Genomic DNA, 15,264 nt, shown 5'->3' with positions numbered 1-15,264 from the left:
CCGTGTGGCTCTCGCCGGATCAGGACGAGTTTTACCTAGCTTCGTGTGGTATTGCTGGTACGTCGTTCTCTACTGCCGCGGATGCGCGTTCAATATTCTAGCGTGAGTTATAAATATTTACTCTCAGGAGTACATTAGGCCAGAAGCCAGTCTGCTGTGGAGGAAAAAGGGAATGCGTTAGTTTTTTTGCTTTGTTAGCGAATAGCGAGCGGTCAGACAATCAATCAGCTGCTGTTCAGTTGTGTTTTGCTCTTCCAGAAGAAGATACCGTTTCAGCAGTGAATCATCTGGTCGTAATAGTTTGAATAAGTTTGAAATATGCTTCCTTTATTCCGGCTTGAGTCGTAGTGTAAATTGTTTTGTGTACTATTTAGGTCAGTGTTGTGTGAACATAAATTAATGCGTTATGTAACGCAGTTAGCGAAAAAAAAGATCGCTGGTGGGATATGATCCGGAGAAATTCCATGCAAGTGCATTTTGTCTGACGATAAAGGTCTGATTTACCGTCTACTCCGGAGTAGTTTCAATGCATCGGTGAAGTGCAGTATGCATACAATGGAAAGGTCGGAAGAGTCATGGTCAATTACTGCTGGCACTTCGATTGTATATCTGGGCAATTAACCTTGCCGGTTTCATGCGGAAAAATGGGTTTATTTGCGTATCGGAAAAAGTTAATTATTATTAAAAGCAAGCTTCTATTGGTAACGTGATGAAAATAAAAGTCTAATCACATTTTATCCGTTCGGAAACGAAGATAACAATGCAACTGCAGCGATAGTAAATTGCAGTGTGTTTATGTGTGATAGTGAGCTGTAGTTTTCTGAATCATTATGATGAGCTAGTTGAAACAGCAATGTGGAGCATGTTCCACATTTATATTCTGCTGATCACAGTCGTGCGCAGTATTTCCGTTCTGGGTTTCTATCAGCCATGTGGCAAGCCGTCATTTTTTCATGGGACAGCAAGCCAAACCAAACTTCCCATAAATGTCACAATGAAGTGCTCGATGAACTTTAGTGAGAGCAATATTGACGCCCTGCTCAACTGGTGTGCTGTGAATACGATGGGCCCGGAATAAAAAAAGACGCTTTGTATTTTATTCTTAAGCAGGTATTAGACGACGCAAATATTTGCTGTTTTTGGTACGATTTTTATTTGCACAAAATAAAATCTGTATTAAAAAATAGCAAATATTTGCTTCGTCTAATACCTGCTTAACTCTCTCATTCAGAGCGTTTTTATTTCCTTCACCTATTGAAAAAGTGTTTGATCCCGAAAACCTCCCCTGTGTGCACGGCTATGGATACTTGAAACGGCAATGCAGAATATGTTTCACACTTATATGCAGAGAGGTTTCATTCACAATCTTCCCACTCCGTGTAGCATGCGAATTCAATCACAGACGGCATTGACTGGGAAAGTTATTTGTCGTGATAAAGTTTTCAAGACAGTGATTGGTTATACATATTTTGCTCGAGGATTCGATCTTTTTTTCTCAAGAAGAAATTTGAAAAGTGGTGCCATATTAATTGATATAGTTCAGGTTTTTGAGCGGATGCTCCCAATAACTATTCAAAGTAATTATCTGGAAAGTCCAAAAACTTAATCTCACTGTGATTTCCCTCTGCCATAACTCAACACCAACTGGGAGTCAAAAACCTGTTTTGCTAAACCTGGTTCGGACCGTAACCGTTCCGGCTAATCGGCTTCTTCTTCTGTTTATTGTGCTATGTTAATTCCCGTTCTCCATCGGTAGACCCATTGCACTATTCCGAAGGAAGAAGCGACAATGAAGTTCGACGAACTTAAGGCTTTTGTGGGCATGGTCACATGGTGATGGCGTCAATCAGCAAACAGGTCACGTCACTATCCAGCCCGGAGAGGCAAGACAAAGTCCAAGTGCTACATTTCGATCCGGAGTTCTGTTTATTCGACAGTCAACCGTTAGTGCACAACGACACCCTATTGATACCAGCCGAGATTTGAACAGATGACGCTTGACTTGCTAAGCCAGCATCTTACCTTCTGGCAAACTATGAGGCCCCAGAGTACTGCAAGCTAATATTACTTTAAGTCGTACCATGCAAATTCGTAAATCTGTTTGACTTACCAAGTCATACTCTTTTTTAGACTTTTATCGGTATATAGATTGATTTTATGATTATTCCAATGGTGAGCCAGTGGAAAGTGAAGTTTGAAAATCCTAGTTTATTCAAATTGGCTTCGGAAGCTTTCAAACTTTTTCCTGAACCTAAGTTATCGTTTGAGCTAGCCTAAAATGAATACTATTAAATTCGTTTATACGACTTCATTTCATCATCTACTCATCACAACAATGACAGACTGCAGTATCATTTATGCATGTTATATGTAATTTCCTGTCAGTAAAACGTGTCACAAATGTGTTGGACTGGATTACTCCGATTATCTCTGTGTCGTGTCTCTTTATCTCTGCGCCACGGTCATCAAAATACATCTATATCATAAATAAACACGAGCGCAATCGACAGTTCGCGCCGTTATTGACAGAGAATCCGCTCTCATCAGTCCGGTACTTCTGGTTACTCTACTTTATTCTCCTATTCAAAGATGCAGTGTGTGTTTTTATACATTTCATTACAATCTGTCAATTTGTGAAAATTCAAACAGCCCAAACTGAATTCGGCTGTGTTGGAAACGATTCCGAAGCTTCATTATTGTAACCACAGACAATAGACGCCTGTTGCAAAATTAAAAAGTTGGAATGCAGAACCCAACCAATGCATCGGAACCCAACCCACGCATTTTTGGTCGATGATTATTTTACGATTCAATTTTATTTCCAAAAATAACTTAGTTAAAACTTGACACCAGTGCTGCGATGTTTCGAACCTCTTCTTCTTGTTGTCTTGTTAACATAATCTTAATCCGTTTTTGGCCTTTTTTGTGTCTCGTGAGCAACGTTGCCATTACACCAGATAAATCGGGATTTTACCGGATTTCAAATTGCGCACCAAACAAACCTCAAAATCTTCTATCTATATGACAATAAACTTGATTTTTGCTAGATTTCATTCGCGTTGTTTCGCCATTTCGCCGCGTGAAAAGCTGTTTACCTACCTCAAGAATTTTATCCGTGTGTCATACGATATAAATGCGTTAGCAGACTTTCTGTTTGCAATTTGCCAGATTTTAGTTGAAACTAGTGGCAACCCTGCTCGAGATACCATCTGTACAGATATTAGCAGTTTGTTCATAGTTTCTGCATTTAGATTTTCTTAAAAAATTGCACATATTTTGCCTGAGTGCTAACACAACTTTTCCGAACAAGGGTAGATGTTGTTCAGTTTCCAAGCTGTATTTTTCTGTATTTCGAGCTGTAGCAGACATTTTTAAAAACATCTGGCATCTCTCTAGCGAGCATAAAAAGAATGAACAGTTCGTTTCAAGTTCTGAGAATGCTCTGCATTCCGTTCCAGCTGAAAATCGATAAAAACGACTCGCGACCATCTATTTTTTACCATATTCACAATGCGCATAATAATGCATCAATTGCGCTCTACACCGTATTTGATGGGCAATACAACGCACTAAGTTCGACATTATACTCATCAAAGGTAAGGTAGAAAAATCAAAAGGCGCGCGTTATTGTTGCGATTTTCAACTGGAACAAGAATATAAATATACAAATTGTCCAGCCAGTCCGAGGCACAGTGGCAGGTCTCTAAACAAAAGTCGGAAAAACTTTAAAAGTCTTTTTTAAATGAATGAAAATTACATATTATTACAATTTTGGGGTGGTGAACTTATTTCTGATGTCTGAAAATGTTGAAAACAGCAATTTACGCACCTGAAATGCCGTTAGGTCTTTTTCATGATCAGATATTTTTTTCTTCAATCATGCTTAAAATTTAATTTGGGAAACTGCTCTTATATTCATCTCAACACTTATAATCATCTCATTTAATATACGAAACTGAATATTTTACAACTGACCACCATACGTCTCCATAGTTTTATTTTCAGAGTATCTCCCTATGAGCAACGATGTGCAAAACGGGACCCAAAAATCTGAAAAGTACAATAAATTTCCCATTGATTGTTGGCTATCCTATCTTTAAAATCAAACAAAAAGTACGTCAATTCCCCTTGAAACTTGTTGAATCAAAATCGGATCAAAACTGAGGAAGTTACAGGTGTTTGAAATTAAGCTAACAATTGTGTGTCAAACATGAAAATCATCGAAATTGCCCAATATAGCAACATTTGAAGTGCGATTAAAAATCTATATTTTAACCGATTGTCATTAAATTTTGGGAATGGTCATTTACAGTTTAAGAATTTTCGGAGAAATGCAAAACATAAAAAATATTGACATGAAAAATCGAGTTTTTTTCCGGCCTCCGACCACTGTGCGAGGGCAGCCCACACGTTCATCACAGAAAACAGACATCCATGTTCATTTAAAAATATCCGAAAAACGTGTGTAAAAATTTTAATCAAAATATGTACGTTGATACACTAACGACATCTGTCTTGAGGTACTCCAGTTGTACTGCATAATTATTGCCGTATCGATATTTTATCAATATCAGTGCTTGTTTTTTTTTTCTAGTGACGCGAGCACCATATAACGGGAGCATTATCACTCACAGTTCATTATCAATGACAGTTGTGAGACTTTACACATCCGTCCCACTCAGCTGCCTTGTAGTTCTACAGCTCTTTAACTACTATCTTCATCTCGTTCAGCATTGATGAATCCACTGCTTGTCCATATTTCTCAACGTCAATCCTGCTCCTTTTGATGCCTCTGTCTTCATTACCGTTCAACAACCTACTAAAATGTTGTTTCCAACGCCTGGCCACCTCTGATTCATTGGTAATCAAGTTCCCTTCCCTGTCATTGCTTTTGGTTCCTGCGTTTGCGTTTCGGTTCCTGATTCCGTCAATCTTTTTGTAGAAGCTCCTCGCATCGTGCCTGGAAAGCAGCCTTCCGCCTCCACAAGAATGCTTCCAGTGCTGACGTTTCTTCCGGCGATGAGGTCTCTTTTGAGTGGCTCTTGCTGTTCAATATCTTTTTACGCTCTGGCGTGTCACAGCCGTAGCCAACATGTGAAATCTGGCGCGTTTCATCTCATCCGTTGCTCGCTGGCACTCAGCGTCAATCCACTCCTCCAGTTGATGACCGCTGGATGTATAACCTATCTCCCTTGTTGTCCTTGATTTCAATTAGCTGGACAACCGTGTGATTCCACGAGATAGTGATCCGAGTCAACGTTTGGTCCTCTGAACAACCTTACGCCTGTATCGTCTGAAGAGTACCGACCACCGATCAGAATATGGTCGATCTGAGTGCAAGCCACCCCATTTCGGTTCATCCAGGTGTGGTTTCGAATATTCCGGCGTGCAAAATAAGTGCTACAGATAGCCATGCCTTTGGCTGCAGCGAAATTGATAAGCCTCAGGCCATTATCGTTCGCAGTAAAGTGGAAGCTTTCTCTGCCAAATACGGGGCGGAAAAAGTCTTCCTACCCGACCTGCACACTCATCTCTAATGACGATCTTGATGTCGTGTTCTGGGCATTCACTATAAGTCTTCTCAAGGAGATCAAAGAACTCCTCCTTCGCGAGTTTATCATTAGTCGCCCAGATAGCACGAAACTGACTCCTATGTGCCGACACTGTAGTGAATGTGGTACTTAAATGAAGTGTCCGCAATAGGATCTACTGCTCGGAATACACGTTCTCCCATTTTGCCCACCGCACCTCCTGGATAGCTGCGAACTCCACACTCATCTCCTGCAGCTTTCTAGCCAGAATACCTGCGCGAGCCGGTTCGAGAAATTTCCTTACATTCCAAGTACCCCGAGTTTACAATAATCGTTATCCTTTTTCGACCGCCTAGGTCCATACCGATTATTTCGTTTCGTATTATTTTCTGAATTGTTCGCAGTAGCTGCCTTGCTAAGGCTGCTATACCTTGCCTTGAACTGAGCTACCGTCTTAAATATAGCTGGCGAGGTACAACATTTCATGCTTCAGCCGTTCGATCCGGGTCAGACGCTGTTAAACACCGCCCCTAACATGGGGAGACAGCCGCGAACGACCCTCCTTCCCAATCAGCATACGACCAAAGTTTCCACCGGGACTTGGTTACCCGATCTCCGCTAAGGTTATTCGTATTCCGGTCGGCACCTCGTGGAGGTTAGGATAGGAGTTGCTTAACGAAGGTGGATGATCACAAGAGGGTCTCAAGAGACACGCCGTTCACCAACCGAGCTACGAAAAAGGCCACCGCTTGGACTGTATTGACTATCGCAGCATAACCCTCCTCAATACCGTGTACAAAATTCTTTCCCGTCTCTGTTCCATCGACTGAAGCCGTTGCAGGAAACCTTTGTTGGCGAATGCCAATGTGGTTTTCAAGGGAGACGCTCCACCACCGACCAAATACCTTGTGACAAATCCTCAATGAATTTCGGAATTAAACTTGCAGACTCACCATCTGTTCATAGACTTCAGGGCAGCGTACGATTCAGTTAAAACGAATGAGTTATGGCTCTTTCTGTGCCGAACACGCATCAGCATCGGTTGTGTTTCGGAATCGCTCCGATAAAATTCAATACGTGTGTGCAAGTGGTGGCATTTTTTGACCCGGTGTCTTTTGTTGAGATTGCTGTGTCGCACTCAAGGTCAAGTGCCTTTGTGTAATTGTGTCGCTTCGTAGCTGCCTGCTGTCGAACGATTTGGTGGTGAGTGCAGTGCACTCCTCTGGACGTTTATTCAACACGAAGGAGAAAAAGAAAGAAAGGTACGTGCTTCTTGTCTGTCCCATCGGCGCGCTAGTTTTAGCGCGATGGATGTAGATCCCTCACCTCCCGCACCTCCATCCTTGAATCCTCTCGACCCTGTCACTCCTGCCCCCTCTCCTAACGTTAATTCTTCAGCTCCTCCACGTGTCAGGTTGTATCCAGACGGATCGATGCTTCCAGTGGCAGTTTACCTCAGGCCAAAAGCGGGACCGAGATCGAAATCTTTAAACATTTTACAGATTTCAAAAGACCTGACGTCACACTTTAAAGCTGTGACTGAAATTTTCAAAATAAGATCGAACCAGCTCCGTGTCGTGGTCAATGAAGAGGCCAACGATATAGCTTGCTCCGAGCTCTTTACACGGGAATACCGTGTCTATGTACCCGCTAGAGATGTGGAGATCGACGGTGTCGTGACCGGTTCGAGTCTGTCCGTCGAGTGTATACTGGAAAGTGCTAAAGGGTGCGTTAAGAACAACACATGTCCCGATGTGACGGTGCTCGACTGCAAGCAATTGCGGTCGGTATCGATGGTCGGTGACAAAAAAGTTTACACTCGTCAGACTTTTTTTTTAAGGGGGGATTTGTTAGTAGCTTAAGTATTTATGATAAATATTAGTAAATAATGAGTATGTGTGTCCAATCACAAATGGTGACTTCTCAAGACTGTTAGAAATTTGTAATTTTAATTGTTAGGATTTGTTTGCTTTCGCAATTAGGACTTATCATTCGTAGGCATTTAAACCTACTTGTCAGAAAAGGGGAAGTAAACTTACAACTAACTTAATTGCTAACTTATTGGCTATAGCTTATCGTAGCAATTGAGGATTGCAACGATTTTTGTCGAAAATTGTTAATAATTTTATTTGACATAGCTTCTAATGGTTCAACACCAGTAAGTCTATGTAATTCGAGTGTACCAAACCAAGGAGGACGCTTAAAAATCATTGTCAGAATTTTATTCTGAATCCTTTGGAGCGTTTTCTTTCTTGTTGAACAGCAACTTGACCAGATCGGTACAGCATAAAGCATTGCTGGTCTAAAAATTTGTTTGTAAATCAAAAGTTTGTTCTTTAAACAAAGTTTAGAATTCCTGTTAATGAGAGGATATAAACATCTCGTATATTTGATGCACTTGGCTTGTATACTCTCAATGTGCTCTTTGAAAATAAGTTTTTTATCATAAATTAGTCCCAAGTACTTAACCTTGTCGGACCAACTTAAAATAACCCCATTCATCTTGACAACGTGATTATTGTTTGGCTTGAGGAAAGAAGTCCTAGGCTTATGCGGAAAAATTATCATTTGAGTTTTAGAAGCATTGGGAGAGATTTTCCACTTTTGCAAGTAGGAAGAAAAAATATCTAAACTTTTCTGCAATCGACTGCATATGAAACGAAGACTTTTTCCTTTTACGGAAATGCTTGTGTCATCGCAGAACAATGACTTTGTGCATCCTGGAGGCAAATCAGGAAGATCTGAAGTGAATATGTTGTACAGGACTGGACCCAAGACTGAACCTTGAGGTACACCTGCTTTGACAGGAAATCTATCAGATTTTGAATTCTGATAGACAACCTGCAGAGTTCGATCAGTAAGATAATTTTTTAAAATTTCGATTAGGAAAATTGGAAAATTAAAAGTTTGCAATTTCGCAATCAAACCTTTATGCCAAACACTGTCGAATGCTTTTTCTATGTCTAAAAGAGCAGCTCCAGTGGAATAACCTTCAGATTTGTTAGCTCGTATCATATTAGTAACTCTGAGCAATTGATGAGTTGTGGAATGCCCATGGCGAAATCCAAACTGTTCATTTGCAAAAATTGAATTTTCGTTGATGTGTGACATCATTCTGTTAAGAATAATTCTCTCAAACAGTTTACTTATTGAAGAAAGCAAACTGATTGGTCGATAACTTGAAACTTCAGCTGGGTTCTTATCCGGTTTTAAAATGGGAGTAATTTTTGCATTTTTCCATAATTTGGGAAAATATGCAATTATGAAGCAGCAATTGAAAATTTTCACTAAAAATTCCATTGTGCTCTCAGGGAGATGTTTGATTAGTATATTAAAGATTCCATCGTCACCAGGTGCTTTCATATTTTTGAAATTTTTAATAATTGATTTAATCTCATTCAAGTTAGTTTCAATTATTTCTGCAGGTAAAAAATTCTGGGAAGAAATTAAATCAAATTGACGTGTGACTTCATTTTCAATTGGACTCACAAAATTCAAATTTGAGTTATGAACACTCTCAAACTGCTGAGCAAGTCTTTGAGCCTTTTGTTCATTGGATACAAGAAAACGTTCACCATCTTTCAAAACTGGGATAGGCTTTGAAGGTTTCTTAAGAATCTTCGACAGCTTCCAAAATGGTTTTGAATATGGTTTCAATTTTTCAACTTTAGTCTCAAAATTTTGATTTCTCAGAAGAGTAAATCTATGTTTAATCTCTTTCTGTAAATCTTTATAAATAGTTTTAAAAACAGGGTCACGAGAACGTTGATATTGACGTCTGCGGACATTTTTCAAACGAATTAGAAGTTGAAGATTTTCGCCAATTATTGATGAATCAAATTTCACTTGAGCCTTTGGAACAGAATAATTCCTGGCATCAACAATTGCACATTCTAATGCTTCCAAAGCGGAATCAATATTCACTTCGTTTTGCAAATCAAGCTCATTATTGAAATTTCTCTCAATATGAGTTTTGTATCTTTCCCAATTAGCCTTGTTATAATTAAAAACAGAGCTCATAGGGTTTGAAACTGATTCATGTGATAAAGAAAAAGTTATTGGAAGATGGTCAGAATCAAAGTCAGCATGTGTGATCAAATCACTACATACATGACTTTGATCTGTTAGCACCAAATCAATTGTTGAAGGGTTTCTTACAGAAGAAAAGCTTGTAGGACTATTCGGAGACAAAATAGAATAGTATCCTGAAGAACAATCATTGAATAAAATTTTGCCATTGGAATTACTTTGAGAATTATTCCATGAACGATGTTTAGCGTTAAAATCGCCGATTATGAAAAATTTCGAACGATTTCTGGTGAGTTTTTGTAAATCACCTTTAAAATAATTTTTGAGCTCGCGTGTGCATTGAAATGGTAAATATGCTGCGGCAATAAATAAAATCCCAAGTTCAGTTTGAACTTCAATTCCCAAAGTTTCAATAACTTTCGTCTCAAGATGGGGAAGAGTGAGATGTTTGATTCGGCAATGAATAACAATTGCAACTCCACCGCCGGAACCCTGAATCCTATCATATCTATGAACCACGTAATTGGGATCATATTTTAATTTTATGCTAGGTTTCAAAAATGTTTCAGTAATAATTGCAATATGCACATTATTTACTGTTAAAAAATTAAAAAGCTCATTCTCATTGGCCTTCAATGAGCGAGCATTCCAATTTAATATTTTAATTGTTTTATTTAAAATCATTGCTAAATTTTAAATTAGAAACAATTTTAATAGTAAAATTTGTGCCTATTTGAATGGCTTCAAACATTGATTTTGCCTGCAACATGGCGTTCATAAGATCGAACATTGCCTGTTGCAAAAAAGAAAGTTTACCTGCCGTAATGGGCTCCAGGCAGTTGACATTAGAAAAAATATTTTCGCCAGCAATATTAGCTGGAGTAATAGGTGTACAATTATTTTCTAGCGTGTTTTGCTTACCCATATTAACGGTCATTTTCGACCTACCAACACTAGGCGGTATAATGTTCGAACTACCTGTAACCTGTGCATATGTTAAACGGGTATGAAAAGGAGTAGGTAAACTATGCGTCACTGGTACGCTTGGAGAATTTTGTTTTGAAGTTGGTTTTAATTGAGAAATTGAATTTTGTTTACCTTGCCTTGCCTTAACAATTGCTAAACGGACTGGGCATTGATAAAAATTTGACATATGGTTGCCGTTACAATTCGCACAGCGAAAATGTTTACTCTCTTTCACAGGACATGTGTCCTTTTTGTGAGAAGAGTCTCCACAATTAAGACATTTTTGGTCCATGTTACAGAATTTGGAACCATGGCCATAACGTTGGCAAGTACGGCATTGGGTGATATGCTTTTCACCTCCGCCATACTTCCTATAAATTTCCCACTTTACACGCACATTATACAAAGCATGTGCTTTTTCAAAAAATTTTAAGTTGTTAACCTCATTGCGGTTAAAATGAATTAAATAATTAACAAGGGAAATTCCAGTTCTCTGACTGTTTTCGCCTCGTGATTTTTGTTTCATTAGAATTACTTGGGTAGGGGCTATGCCAAGTAATTCTGTTAAAGTAAGTTTGATCTCATCAACGGTTTGATCGTTGGTGAGACCTTTCAAGACAACCTTGAACGGTTTGGCGTTCTTGGTGTCATATGTAAAAAATTTGTACATCTTATCAGTTAAATACTGAACAAGACGATCACAACCCTTTACTGAGTCGGCTAATAAGCGGCATTCACCTCTACGGCCAATTTGATAGGTAACTTTAACGTCAGAAACAAACGTTGAAAGTTCCTTTTTGAATATATTAAATTCAGAAGAAATAGTTACCACAATAGGTGGAACTTTCTCCTTTTTTAAAGATTTTATATTTTGTATAGTTTCATTATTGGTAACTTCCATTTCACCAGCTTCTTGCTCAGGCAAAATATCAAAAGGATTGTCACTACAGACACTCGAAGTATCAGAAAGAGATGCCTCTCTTTTCCTCCCCGCAGCGATGCGAGGTTTCTTTTTCCGTCCAGCCATTTCAGGTGATACGAAAAAAGTTAAAACAAATGTTAAATTCAAAAGTAGATAGTCTTGAGAAAGACTGATGGGAAATAACTTTCAGGTAGTCTTTAAAAGACACACTGACAAAACATAAACTTTGAAGCTATAGGCAGTCAAAGACCAGTCCACAAGCAACCGAAAAAACGTCTGATCTGTAGGACAGTTCAAGACGCACAACTCTCCGTCAGACTTGTTTCGAGTTACGTTCGCCGGATCTGCACTACCAAGCCACATCTCGATCCACCGGGTTCGTCTCCCTTTGAGGCTCTACGTGCCCCGCGTCATGAACTGCTCGAATTGCAAGCAGTTAGGCCATACAGCCACCTACTGCTGCAATAAGGCACGTGGTGGCAAATGTGGGGAGACTCATGCGGAAGATTCTTGCAGTGTTAACGCTGCAAAGTGTATTCACTGCGGGGAAAATCTGCATGAGCTCTCGACATGTGCGGTGTACATGCAGCGCAGGGATAAAATAAAACGGTCTCTCAAAGAGCGTTCGAAGCGTTCCTACGCTGACATGCTGAAGAAGACCGCTACCACGTCTCCCATAACATCAAACCCCTTTGATCTGTTGTCCTCTGATGAAACAGATTCTGACGATTCACCAGCGGGAACATCTTATGCCAATCCTGGGGAGTCTAGAAAGAGGAAAAATATTTCCTCTCCCAAACTTCCCAGAAAAGGTCCTAAGATTTCCCAAAGTGAAATGAATGGTACAAACAAACCTAAAAGTGCAGCGAAAAAACCGAAGCAAACCCCTCCTGGGCTTGTAAATTTAAAGTCTCAGAAGGAGTTCCCAGCACTTCCTGGAACATCTAAAACCCCAGTTGTTCCTTTTGCACATCCAGTTGAAAAACCAAACGCTGGACTGGTGAAATTTTCTGACATTGTGGACTGGATTTTTGAAACTTTCAATGTACCCGATCCAATAAAAGTTTTTCTTACAGCATTCCTCCCAACAGTTAGATCATTTTTGAAGCAGTTGACTGCCCAATGGCCCCTCCTTACAGCGATTGTATCCTTCGATGCCTAATTCATCCGCGTATATGAAGGATTCTATCTCTGTTTTACAGTGGAATTGTAGAAGTATTTTACCAAAAATGGATTCATTTAAAGTTTTAATAAATAGAAACAAATGCGATGCATTTTCCCTTTGTGTAACTTGGCTTACTTCAAATATTAATCTCAACTTCCATGATTTTAATATTATTCGGCTTGATCGAGACACCCCATATGGAGGAGTACTTCTAGGATTAAAAAGTGCTATTCATTCTATCGTATTAACCTCCCCTCGATTCCAGGCATCGAAGTTGTCGCATGTCAAATGACAATACAAGGTAAAGAGCTTTGTATTGCCTCAATATATATTCCTCCCAGAGCACAGGTTGGGCAACGGCTGCTCTTTGATTTAATAGAACTTCTTCCCTCGCCACATTTGATTTTGGGAGACTTCAACTCTCATGGCGTGGCTTGGGGTTCCCCTTCTAATGATAACCGCTCCTCTTTAATCTATAACCTTTGCGATAACTTCGACATGACTATTCTAAACAACGGTGAAATGACACGTATCCCTAAACCCCCAGCGCGCCCAAGCGCTTTGGATCTCTCTTTATGTTCGACGTCGCTACGGTTGGATTGCACATGGAAGGTAATCCTCGATCCTCACGGTAGCGACCATTTGCCTATTCTTATTTCAATTACTAACGGGTCAACTCGCATGCGGCCAATTGACATTCCGTATGACCTCACACGGAATGTCGATTGGAAGTTATACGAGGAAATGGTTTCCGAAGCTGTCGAGTCTTTTCAACATCATCCACCACTTGAAGAATACAACCTCCTCGCGGGCTTGATTCTTGACGCCGCGTTGCAAGCCCAAACGAAGAAATATCCCGGCGTAACGATCAAAGAACGGCCTCCCACTCCGTGGTGGGACAAAAAGTGCTCCGATGTCTACACGCAAAGATCCGACGCGTTTTTGGCCTATCATAAGCTTGATACTAAGCTTAAAAGCTTGGGTAAAGCAAAGAAACGCGGATATTGGCGTCGGTTCGTAAACGAGACGTCGAGGGAGACATCGATGAGCACTCTTTGGAACACAGCCCGAAGAATGCGGAATCGCGTAACGGTCAACAAAAGCGAGGAGTCTTCAAGTAGGTGGATATTTGATTTTGCCAGGAAAGTATGTCCGGACTCTGTTCCTGAGCAAAACATTGTTCGCGATGCGTTTCCGGGCCACGACGCGATAGAATCACCTCTTACGATGGCAGAATTTTCAGTTGCCCTCCTGTCCTGTAACAATAACGCGCCTGGGTTAGATAGAATCAAATTCAACTTGTTGAAGAATCTACCCGGCAATGCCAAGAGGCGCTTGTTGAACTTGTTCAATAAGTTCCTGGAGCAAAACATTGTACCGCAGGATTGGAGGCAAGTGAAGGTGATCGCCATCCAAAAACCGGGAAAACCAGCTTCTGATCACAACTCTTATAGGCCGATTGCAATGCAACCCTGTATCCGGAAATTGATGGAGAAAATGATACTCCGTCGCTTAGACCACTGGGTTGAATCAAATGGTCTGCTATCAGATACTCAGTTTGGCTTCCGCCGTGCCAAAGGGACGAATGATTGTCTTGCGTTGCTTTCAACAGATATTCAGCTGGCGTATGCTCGCAAAAAACAAATAGCGTCTGCGTTCTTGGACATTAAGGGGGCTTTTGATTCCGTTTCTATTGACATTCTTTCGGGTAAACTTCACCGACAAGGATTTTCTCCAATTTAAAACAATTTTTTGCACAATTTGTTGTCTGAAAAGCATATGCATTTTTCGCATGGCGATTTGGCAACTTTTCGAATAAGCTACATGGGTCTTCCTCAGGGCTCATGTTTAAGCCCCCTTTTTTACAATTTTTATGTAAATGACATCGACGAATGTCTGGCAAATTCATGCACGATAAGACAACTTGCCGACGACAGCGTGGTCTCTGTTACAGGAGCCAAAGCTGCCGATTTGCAAGGACCATTGCAAGATACCTTGGACAATTTGTCTGCTTGGGCTCTACAGCTAGGTATCGAATTCTCTCCGGAGAAGACTGAGATAGTAGTTTTTCTAGGAAGCATGAACCTGCTCAGCTCCAGCCACAATTAATGGGTAAAACGATCTCTCAGGTTTTGGTACACAAGTATCTAGGTGTCTGGTTCGACTCTAAAGGCACCTGGGGTTGTCACATTAGGTATCTGATGAAAAAAGCCAACAAAGAGTGAATTTTCTTCGTACAATAACCGGATCATGGTGGGGAGCCCACCCAGGAGACCTTATAAGGCTTTACCAAACAACGATATTGTCTGTAATTGAATACGGGTGTTTCTGCTTCCGCCCCGCAGCAAACACACATTTGATCAAACTGGAGCGTATACAATATCGTTGTTTGCGTATCGCCTTGGGTTGCATGCAGTCGACCCATACGATGAGTCTGGAGGTCTTGGCTGGAGTTCTACCATTGAAAAACCGCTTCTGGAGCCTGTCTTCTCGTATTCTTATCAAGTGTGAGGTCTTGAACCGTCCAGTGATTGAAAATTTTGAATGGTTAATCGAACTTAATTCTCAAACCCGTTTTATGACATTGTATTTCAATCACATGTCACAAAATATTAACCCTTCTCCGAATATTCCAAATCGTGTCAACTTAT

General features: G+C 40.3%; 1 protein-coding gene across 10 annotated transcripts in view; it reads left to right on the top strand.

Annotated features, from left to right (window-relative positions):
* The window catches only part of LOC129732356 (patched domain-containing protein 3-like), a 48,316-nt gene continuing 33,052 nt past the window's right edge, over positions 1-15,264 (top strand). For 3 of the 10 annotated variants that reach the window (XM_055693186.1, XM_055693178.1, XM_055693177.1), the window contains exon 1: positions 185-374. The gene's annotated coding sequence lies outside the window, so the exon portion shown is untranslated. Of the gene's footprint in view, positions 103-152; positions 375-15,264 lie in introns of those variants that run through there. The other 7 variants (XM_055693179.1, XM_055693184.1, XM_055693185.1 and 4 more) reach the window with 7 other exon arrangements.

Source organism: Wyeomyia smithii, chromosome 3 (assembly GCF_029784165.1).
Source record: "Wyeomyia smithii strain HCP4-BCI-WySm-NY-G18 chromosome 3, ASM2978416v1, whole genome shotgun sequence".
Taxonomy (NCBI): domain Eukaryota; kingdom Metazoa; phylum Arthropoda; class Insecta; order Diptera; family Culicidae; genus Wyeomyia; species Wyeomyia smithii.
Note: the sequence above shows the minus strand (reverse complement) of the source record. Positions and strands in the feature narration are given on the sequence as shown.